This window comes from Condylura cristata, unplaced genomic scaffold (assembly GCF_000260355.1).
Source record: "Condylura cristata isolate star-nosed mole 26May11 unplaced genomic scaffold, ConCri1.0 scaffold00018, whole genome shotgun sequence".
Lineage (NCBI taxonomy): Eukaryota > Metazoa > Chordata > Mammalia > Eulipotyphla > Talpidae > Condylura > Condylura cristata.
This window is the reverse complement of record NW_004567119.1, coordinates 12,274,265-12,285,723: the sequence shown is the minus strand read 5'-3', so window position 1 is coordinate 12,285,723 and position 11,459 is coordinate 12,274,265.

Below are 11,459 nucleotides of genomic sequence, written 5' to 3'. Positions count from 1 at the left end.
GACGGCCGGCGGGCACGGTCGGGCGCTGTGGCCCCGCGCGATGGCAGGCACTTTGGGGCAGCTTCTGCCGGGTTGGGGGCCACCGGCCCGTCGCTGTCCCCGGGGGAGGGGCGGCTGCGTGGGTGGCAGTGAGGAGTCGCCCAGCGAGAGGCCTTCGACAGGATATTAGTGGAAATAATGCCGTGGTTGTCAGGAAACGCGAGTGCAGCCACATGGCTGCAGCCAGTTATGCAGCGAGGATATCCGGTGGCTGCAGAGTCTGTAATTTAGCATAAAAAGAGCTCTCCGAAGACCGAGGGGCCGGCCTCTGCGCCGCGTGGCGGTGGTGCGCCCGCACCCTGCGTGGAGATCGTCCAGGTTGTGACAGGTGGGGCAGGCGCCTCGGCCCCTCATTCACAGCCTCCGAGACCTGCCTTCTCCCCGTTGGAGTCCGGCAAAATGCAGCTGCCTCCTCCTGGAGCACAGTGGGGTCGAGGACGTGGCCAGTGGCCTGCCATCAGCATTAACAGGATACCAAAAGTCATATTTGGAAGTGACTTTTCTGGTCCCGTTTTAGATGCCCCTAACCCAAAAGTCCGTCTAAGATCTGAGCCCTCAGATCAGCCTTTGCCAAGGGAGTCTGCAACCACGATTTACTGTGGAATCGATTTGCACAATCTGGACCTATTGGCAATCTGAAGGTTTTTAGTTAATGTGCTGCTTCCAGAAGCTGCATGAATTCAGACTGTTGGTGCAGAACAGAGGGCAGGCGGGGGCACACCTGTCATTGCTCCTGGTGCCTGACGGTCTAGACAAGCAGCCAGTAGGACAGATGCCGAAGGACTGAATCCACGGGCAGCTTCTAGAAGGACAGACCACGGTTCTGTAAGCCCAGTCTCACACTGTGTCTAGACTTACTCTAACTGCCTGGTCAGACTTTAACATTTAAGAAGATTAGCATAAATAAAAGTCATCCATGTGAAAGAACAAGAGGCACTTTGCACTCTCCAATCTGAACACCCCCAGGATGCCCCGTGTTCCTTGCCTTTCTCCTGTGTTCTCCACCAGTACCTCCTTGGCAAGGATCCCCAGTCCCATCCCAACCTGTAGCTTTCCCCCTTCATTTCACTTCTCTAGGTCTGCATTACCCCACAGGCTCTGAAGCCTCCCTGGCGACATCGCTGTGCAAGGCTACGTGGACAGCCAGCCTGAGCAATAACTGCACCTTCAAAATTTGTTTATAAGTGAAAGTTCTCTCCCTGGCTTGTTTGTTTTATAATCGGTATTTTTCAAGTCCTCTTAGGACTTTACTACTCAGAGAGAAAAGCAAAGCAAACTGGGAGGACTACCGGGTTGTAGTGAACAGCTTTAATAAAAAGTCGTGGCACAAAAGTTTTTTGCTGACTCTTCAACTATTTTCCTTCTTTACTAAAGGTCTTTCCCACTTTCACCAGTACCACAGAATTATTGGTGTTCATTTGTAGCCAGAAGAACGTGACTACAGATCCTACACAAATGCTCTGTTTTGTTTTGCTCTCCTGCTGAGTATTTTAAGGTCAGTTTTTTTTTTTTTTAAAGTTGTGGACTTGCAGACTTCACAAAGTGGGTAAAGCTACTTGACTGTTGTTCAGAAACCCAAAAGAAAATATCTGCCCTGCCATGGGCTTGCAGAGGGACACAGGACTGCACAGCTGTCTCCTTAGATAAATCTGACCCACTTAGCCCTCTCTGGAGCTACTTTTCACGCTGACTCATTAACAACAGGAAAGCTTTGGCCTGTTAAGCAGCACCCATATTTTGGAGTGAACTGTTCTCCAAAGATGACTCCTGAGACTTTTGTGCTGTATTCCCATTATTCCTCTGCAGTCCTTAGACATTGTCACAGAATATAACAATTGGAATAAAGCCTGGCTAGTAAATACAGCCCAAATGCCTTGTTTCTACAAAAGAAGAAACTGAAGCCCAGAGAGGATGAGAAATGTCCGACTTGTATAAAGAATAATGTAAATGTATATAGGAAATGTTAACTGAAAAAAAAAAATTAATGTGGACCCTCCCCTGTGGCGCAGCGGGTTAAAGCACAGCACTAAGAAGCTAAAGCCACTGCAGCATGAGTTCGATCCCCGCCTGCCCCAGAGGTGACCACATGGTGCAGCAGACCTCTCCTGACCCGCCCCATGCTCCCCTCAGCAGTGTGCTTCATCCATCTGCCTGTTCTGCTCCCCACTCTGTCTCTGGTGAAGCCTCTCACCACCCCTGAGCCTCTGTTCTGTACCCCAGTTCTGTATGCATAAATAAATAAATCTTTTTTAAAAAAATAATGTAACATGAATTAAGGTGATCTGCAAATTATATACATAAAACAACAGTGTGGGAAGGACTGACTGGAGGTATCTTCTTGGAATATATTGATTTTAAATCAGATTCATGTAAATTAATGGCTTTTTAAAACCACACTTAAAATTAACTAAATCTACAGGTATTTTTAAATATGCAAAATGTTGGCTATGCTTTTGACACTGTTTTTGCCTTAGTCCATTTTCTTAGTAACACAGATAAAAACCAAGTAAGTCTATAAATGTGAGTTACAGCTCAATATAGCATACATAAAATTAACAGAGAAGTAGAAAGCTCAAATCACTCAGCCCAGAAAATTTTCGACATTAGCAAGTCACAAAGTATAAAGAGTAAAGGATATACTGTTTTAAGAATAGGGCCTCAATAAATGCTAGTAATGACACTATCATGCATCTTGATACTACATGGGAGCAAGCCTGCCTTTTTATGAATATGGTAAACTTTTTTAAAAAAGATATATTTATGTATTACATAGAAGAACTGGGGTGTAGGCCAGAGGTGTGGGGGATGAGCAGATTTACCAGAGACACAGTAGGGAGCAGAGCAGATGAATTTACTGAAAAACACTGCTGAAGGGAGCAGTGGGCAAGACAAAAGACGCCTGCTGTGCCATAGGTGGGTCAGCTCCCTGGCCTGGGATTGAACTCAAGCCACAGAGGTGAAAGCGCTGAGACTTAACCCATAGGCCACTGTGAAGGCCTGAATATGGTAAACAATGCTAATGCTAGTAATCTATTCATTGTCACCATCATTGGGTAAGTTATCACTCAGACATGTTGGAAATGGGAATGATTAATGAAAATGTACATGTAGCAGCTACCTCATCTGTCCATTAAAAGGAACTACAAAAGGACACCAAGTAACTAAAACAATCCTGAGAAAGAGCAAGGCAGGAGATATCATAGTTCCTGGTTTCAAGTTATAAAACTAAAATAATGAAAACTGTATGGTTTTAGAACAATTCATAGAACCAAGAATTGAGAACCCAGTAATAAACCCACGCATGTTTAGTCCACAATATTTAATAAGGGAGCAAAAACAGTCTTCAATAAATGGTGCTGGGAAAATTGGATATTTACATGAAAAGGAATGCAACCAGACTCTTATACACACACACACCACACACACACACACACACACACACACACAAATTTCAAGTGGTTAAAGATGTTAAGAGACGAAATCATAAAACTTCTAGAAGAAAACGGGTAAATCTTCGATCTTAGTTAGCAATGCTTATCTTTTTCTTCTTTGATAGGACCTCTACAACGCAAGCAACAGAATCCAAAATAAGTGGAACTATATCAAGCTAAAAGCTTGCGCTTAACAAAAGAAGAAAGTGGCCCTCTCTGGTGGCGCAACAGGTTAGGACACAGCACTACAAGCAAACTGCAGCTGCTTCAGTGCGTGTTCGATCCCCAGCCTGGAGGTGACCCACATAGCGTGGCAGACCTCTCCTGTCTCACCTGCTGCTCCCCTCAGCAGTGTACTTCATTGATCTGCCTGTTCTGCTCCCAACTCTGTCTCTGGTGAAGCCTCTCACTGCTCCTTCACCTCTGGCCTGTACCTCAGTACTGTATGCATAAATAAAAAGAAAAAAAAGAAAAAAGACAAAAGTAACAAATTATTTACACACTAATATCTGATAATGGGTACTGACACATAAAAAGAACCCAGAACTCCATAGCAAAATAAAAACAATTATAATCCATTAAAAATTGGCAACGGAGGCCCTCCCTGGAGGTGCAGTGGGTTAAAGCACAGCACTAAGAAGCTAAAGCCACTTCAGCATGAGTTCGATGCCCCACCCCAGAGGTGACCCCATGACGCAGCAGACCTCTCCTGACCTGCCCTCTGCTCCCCTCAACAGTGTACTTCATTGATCTGCCTGTTCTGCTCCCCGCTCTGTCCCTGGTGAATCCTCTCACCACCCCTGCACCTCTGGCCTGTACTCCAGTTCTGTATACCTAAATAAATAAATCTTTTTAAAAAATTGACAAAGGACATGGACATTTTTGCAGAGAAAACATGAATGACCAACAGGTACATGAAAAGTGTTCAGCATCATTAATTACCTGAGAAAGGCAAATCAAAATCAGTCAGGTATCACCTCAAGCCAATTAGAATGATCATCATCAAAAAGAAAGAAAAAAGAAAAGAGATAGCAAATAGCAAAATGAAAAAAAGATTTGCACACAGTTGGTGAGATTGTAGATTGGCATAATCACTAAAAGCATGGTAGCTGCTCAAGAATTAAAAAATGGATTTCAATATGATCCAGAAATTCCTCTTATGGGAACATATTTGAAGGAAATGAAACACTTGAAAAAAGATATACCTGCACCTCCGTGTTTTTGTGGTTTTTTTGTTTTTGCACCTCTGTGTTTTAGCAGCATCGTTTACAATAGCCAATACTCAGAAACAATCTGCCTGTCATCAGCAGATGAATGGATAAAGTAGTTGTAATACGTGGAGTGACATACAGTATCGATACATGTGCACGTCTATAGCACATACAGTGGAATATTATTCAGCCACGAGAAAGAAAGAAATCCTGCCGTTTGCAACAACATGGGTGGAGAAAGAGGGCAGTTTTCTAAGTGAAATAAGTCAGAGACAGAAAACTGCAGCATGCGCTCATGTCTGGAATCTAAACACGAAAAGCAAGAAACTAAATCTTAGATGTTTGTGTTGCTGAGAATGGATGTAAGGGTTAGGAAAATTGGATGAAGATGGTGAAAAGGTGCAAACTTCCAGTTAGAGCATCAAGAAGTCCTGGGGTTGTAAATGACAGCGTGAGGGCAGCAGCAACATTGCTGGAGGAAACACATTCGCAACTTGTTAGGGGAGACAAGCTGAAGACCTCTCACCCCAGGGAAAAACTGTTTTTTTCTTTTCCTCTTTCTGTATCGATATAAGATGGTGGGTGTTCACTAAACTTACTGTGGCGATCATTTCATCATATTTAAAAGTCATTATGCTTTGAATGTCTGATAAGCATCTCCAAGCCTAACTCATCCAAAACACTCAATTCCACCTACCCAACCTGTTATATCCCCGTCTTCCTATGGCAACACCATCTACTTCAGTTGCTCGAGCCAAAAACCTAGAAGTCATATTTAATTCCTCTTTCCTCCACACCCTTTAAAAATCTATCAACAAGCCCTCCGGTGCTCACCTCCAGAATCCTCCCCTCCCCTCTCTTTCCTTTCCCTACCCCTGGGGAACAAGGGCCTCCTCTCTCACACAGATGCAGCACAGTTTGGCTCTGCTAGGCTTCTCCTCCCACCCTCACTCCTGACATGTTGGGAGCACCCTAGCCTAGATGCTCTTCTTCAGATTATAGAGCCCTCACTGGTTTCCTGCACCGAATATAATCCAACCTGCTCTCGTGTCCTGCAAGAATCTGCAGGCTGGTCCTGCTTGCTTTCTGACCTCACCACCTACAAGCGTCCCCTTGATAGCTGTTCTTACCTGCCTGCCTTTGTGCTCATGTACACCAGGCCTGACCCCCAGTGCAGGGCTTTTGCACTTCCTGTTTTGTGTAGCTGGAAAGGTCGCTGTCCTGGGTATCACACGTGTGCCTCCTTCTCATCATCTACACAGAGCAACCATGTATGCTGCACATGGGTTGTCCAGAGGGGCCCATGGCTGAAGTGGCTGGGACTGAGGTCCAGCTCTCCCATCTGCTGGCTGGGCACTACCTAAAGGCTCCTAGCGTCAGAAAAACCTTCCTCTGATTCCAGAAAGACACTGCGGACGACCAAACCCCAGGCCCATGACGCTGTGTCCTTCGGGTGCGACCCCTGTATGTAGTCAAAATGCTATTCCTGATGTCTGGGGAGAAGAGCATGTCTATAGCACCCACTCTGCATGCCTGTATTACGGGAGCTTGGAAAGACACAATGGGCTCAGCTGTATTATCATTTTTTTATATGTTGGAAACTGAGATTGAAAGGGACAAATCATTACTCCAGAGTTAAAGTTGGGTCTAATCTCAATGGACCATACTTCCCCTAAGGATGGAGAAGCAAGAACTCACTTAGAAACTCCCATTTTCTTCATGTTGTAAGATGCTTTGAGGAAGGTTAGGAAAATCCATCAAGACCTAGTATGGGGCCCTCCCTGGTGATGTAGTAGGTTAAAGCACAGCACTATGAAGCTATCCAAAGACACTTGGCATGAGTTTTAATTCCCGGCCAGGGAGGAGACCCACATGGGGCGGCAGACCTCTCCTGTCTCGCCCTCTGCTCCCCTCAGCAGTGTACTTCATTGATCTGCCTGTTGTGCTCCCCACTCTGTCTCTAGTGAATCCTCTCATCCCTGCACCTCTGGCCTACACCCCAGTTCTTATAAGCATAAATAAATCTTTAAAAACAAAAACAAAACAAGCCAGTTATCATCATGAAGATCATTGCTTCCTACAGCTATCAAACAGACCTGCCAAATTGCCCTCCTGGGAATCAAAATCACTACAGAACCCAGAAAAATCATTTTTTCTTTCCAGTCTCCACACATTTAGACATTCAAATCTTGTTTCTGCACTGACATTTTTACAGACTAGCATATAACTTGGGAAGGCCATTTGTGTAAGGCTCTAAGATAATGTTTTTGCTGATTTATTATTTGCACTTATAAAATCTTATAAAAGTCCTCCCTGGTGGCAAAAGCACAGCACTATGAAGCTATCGTAGCCATCACAGCATGAGTTCAATCCCCCACCAGGGAGCTGCCCCACATGGCCAGGCAGACCTCTCCTGACCTGCCCACTGCTCCCCTCAGCAATGTATTTCAGTACATCTGCCTGTTCTGCTCCCTTCTCTGTCTCTGGTGAACCGTCTCACTGCCCCTGCACCTCTGGCCTGTACCCCAGTTCTATATGCATAAATAAATAAATCTTAAAAAAGAATTGCAATTCTATAAATTGAATCCAACTCTTAGTAGATGATCTTGGGAAAACTGTTTAAAGGCCCCACCTGAAAAACAAGGTCTATAAAACAAGTCCTCTCCTTAGCTGGGAAGCAGAAAGCAGAGTCCTTTTTCAGCTCCAGTGAATAGTCTGCAGTGATCCATGATAATTCAGCTTCTTTTTCTAGAAATAATGGTAGGTAACTATCCTCAGCTTATGACATGCCAAGCCTCTCCTAAGTCCTTTGCACATTTAGTCATTTAATCCTTCCAATAACCCCATGGGTTATAGGTGCTCAATTTGTTATCCCCGCTTTACAGATGGAGAAATTGAGGCACAGGTAGGAAAAGGCATAAACTTATGACAGAGCAGAAATTCAAGCCCAAGTGTTGGCTCTGGAATGCAAAGTCTAGACACTGAGGCGATGCTGCTTTTGTATCATCAGTGACTGGGAGGTTAACGCGGTTAATGCTGACAAGTGTTGTAACAGTGATCTTTAGAAAGGTGGGCGAGGCACACGGAAAAAGGGCCATCACGGCACCCCAGAGTGAACAAATTGCTTTAAAGAGGGATGTCAATAGTTGCATACCAACGTCTAGCATTTAGCATGTCATGCATGGTCCCAGAAGCAACAGCATGCTCAGTGTTGCAAATGAGTCTGTCCGGGAGCTGTAACCTTAATGCGTGAAATAACTCACATGAGTGAGGTTGCAGGAGGCGCACCCAGAAAAAATACAGTATACCAACTCCCATTACTAAACAGGATTCTGCCAGTAGTATTTCAACACCACCTATGACGGCCCCACTAAACAGTCCAACTGCAGTTTTCATAAATGTGCTTCACAACCGTGAACAAGACACCTCACCTCCCTGGGCCCTTTTCCCTTGTCTATAAAATGAAACCATAACCTCAGAGGAGGTCGGCAGCCCTTTCCACACCTGATATCGAAAGCTGTTCTGCCCAGACCTGCTATCTTGAAAGGAGGCAGCCTGAACGTCTCTTCTTCATCCTTTCATACCACCTCAGAATCCGCCGAGTCAAGCAGCTCACAGCTTCCTGAAGCTGCAGGCCTTCAGATTGCAATCATGTTAAGTTTGGCACTTGAAGTTCAAATAAAAAGCTGCCAGCTCAGCAGCCGGGAGCCAGATGTCAGCGAGGGCAGGCAGTAAGGGTCTGTTCTTTCCTCAGGTGTGGAGGAGGCGCCCGCAGAGGGCCGCTGGGAAGCAGGAGCCTCAGCCTCGGAGTCCGGGGTGGGTGGTCGGTGGCAGGGTCTGCCCCGCGGAGCCTCTCTGCGCCTGCCGCCCCTTCTGCAGCAGGGCGGTGGCAGGACCACCGAGGGATGCACAGGAGCCTGGAGAGCGTGCCCCGCACTGCAAACACCATGTGAAGTCGTTTTGTTGTATTAAGAAAAACAAAATGAGATCATGAAGGAGGTTAATGCTAGGAGTCTAGATCTTAGGTAAGGTGGGACCTGTGGCCCCTCCCTCAGCCTCTCCCCCTCTCCAAGGAAAAACATTAAGAGCAGACACAGAGATGGAGGTTCAGTAACTTCCCCAAGTCTCAGAGCTAAGAGGGGGACCCCCAGGCTCCAGAGCCTGCCTGTGTGGCCATGACCACAATGCGCTACCTTCACTATTCTGTGTGTGTGTAAAAGAACAAAAATGTACCCTGAAGGCCTGCTGAATTATTGAAAAATATACTGTCACCAAGAAAACCCTGACCTTGGTCTCCATTTCGTACCAAATGTATCCTCCCCGCCACCTCAGAAAAGCAGCACCAGGTACCTTCAGGGGGCACAAGCCCCCTGAGTGAGCTCCCTGCAGCTCACTACGCTGTTGGGGTGCGCAGGCCAGGGGGCAGGACCTAGAGCAGGCAGGCCACAGCCTGAGGCAGCCGGGCTGCCAACAATAGCCTGCAGCCAGCAGCAGGAGACTCCAAACTGGAGCTCAGCCCCAGGCCAGAGGCCAGCCAGAGGCAGGGCAGAATCACACACCGCGGGTGTGACCCTCACACAGAGCCGGCTCCTGCAGCCTGGGAGCCACAAGACAGGCCCCCACCTCACCTCTGCTGAAGCCACTGGCTTCCCTGAGGTGGTGAGTGGGGCAAGGCGGAGGAGGAAGGGTGGGGTTGAGGCCTGGGCGACACAGCCCTTGCTGGCTCTGCGCCTTTGTCCCTCCTGGGCTCCTATGTCCTCTGCGAGCACATTAAGGAGGGAGTTGTGGGCAAATGAGAGAGCTGAAGGCGAGTTCGCTGGTTGGAGACTCTGACAACCGTCTGTGTGGGAGAATCTGCCAGCACCATGGCAGCTCACATGCTGAGCCAACACAAAATGGGATGGAGAGTCGTCTCCAATGTGCAGGCAAGTTCTTCTGAGTGGCTCCAGTAGGCTTTAGGGATGACTCGCTGAATGCCGTGGAAATTGGTTTTGCTATGTGTTCGGATGATCTTAGTCCAGAAGTGTAGGTTGACAGATTCACTCAGAAGTGCGAATTAAGATAGTGTTGCAATAACATCTTCTCAACCAAAGGCAGGCAGCAAAAGGGTGAAAGGCCCTAAACCCAGTGTTGGGAAAGCGTTGAGGAAGCCAGCGCCAGGAACAGAGCAAACTGGCGTCTGTTCTTTTTTTTCAAAGATTTATTTATTTGTGCATACAGAACTGGGGTGCAGGCCAGAGGCTCAGGGGCGGTGAGAGGCTTCACCAGAGACAGAGCGGGGAGCAGAACAGGCAGATCTACGACATACACTGCTGAGGGGAGCAGCGGGCGGGTCAGGAGAGGTCTGCCGCGCCATGTGGTCACCTCCGGGGTGGGGATCGAACTCATGCGGAAGTGGCTTTAGATTCTCAGTGCTGTGCTTTAACCCGCTGCGCCACCAGGGAGGGCCACCTGTTCTTTTTTTTAAGGATTTATTTATTAGGCATACAAGAGCTGGGTGCAGGCCAGAGGTTGGGCAGAGGGAAGGTAGGGGGGAGTGGGGTGGTGGGAAAGGATTCACCAGAGACAGTGTGGGCAGCAGAAAAGGTGGATGTACTGAAACACACCGCTGAGGAGGCCAGTGGGCCAGACAGGAGAGGTCTGCTGCGCCATATGGGTCAGCTCCCTGGCTGGGGGTCAAAGTCACGCTGCAGTGGTTGGCCACAGCTTGCTAGTGAGTGCTGTGTCTTGAACTCCTGTGCCACCAGGGAGCCCCCCCGCCCACCCACCCCATGCTTATTCTTGAAGTAAACCCGAATACAGAACAAGAGTTTGACACAACAATAATCTTGGAAATTTACTCTGAGAAAATAATCTTAGATAAAGGATGTTTTGCAAGGTATTTATGGCAGTGTTACTTATAACAGCTCCAAACTGGAAACACCCCCAAACCATTCCACTAACATGGAAATGGCAAAGGTAACTGACAGATTCTGTGGAAAAGCTACGGGTTTTAAAATAACATAAAAAGAAAAAAAGTATACACACATGAGGTTGGAGTGGGAGGGAGTTGGAGACAATAAAACCAGGAAAGAGTGAAAGAGAGAATTTCATCTGGTCAAGTATGGGGTTTGTGAAGGAAAAACCTTTAGACACTCCACTTGGGGGGGGGGGAGCGGGAGTGAATGCCCAAGGTCAACAGAGATGATGAATGTTGATTTAAACACAAACCAAACCCAAAACCTTGGGAGGCCATTTTCATTGATAATTAATTCATGCATTTTTTTTCATCAAGTGATTTAAAATTTTCTATCACAAGGGGAAACTGATGTAATTGGACATTAAATGGAGACTGTAGCATGGGTCACCTAGAGAAAGGTGGTGAGAGGAGCTGATAACCTAAATGGGCCAGGGGACCCCTGATTAGAATTATCTCTGCTCTTTAAGTGAGAGAGTGTCTAAAGGCATCTTCGAAGCAGGAAGCTGCTTTGCAGGTCAGTGGCCCACGGGGACAGAGCTTGGAACAGGAAATGGCTAAGACAATCTTCTAGGTGTCAGAGGAAATTGATGTAATGAAGACAGACTCTGGGAAAATGTGGCTTGATGACTAAGACCACGTATTTCAGATGTCCTCAAAAGAAGGAGCTCAGAATAGAAAGGTTAGGAGGTGGAGAGGATTAAATGAAATATGGGTAGATGCCAACTGAAAAATGCTTTATAGCCCAGGGATTCACACTTAAAACAAGATTGCAGGATCTCCCTGGTGGCCCAGAGGGTTCAGTCTAAGCACTATGAAGCT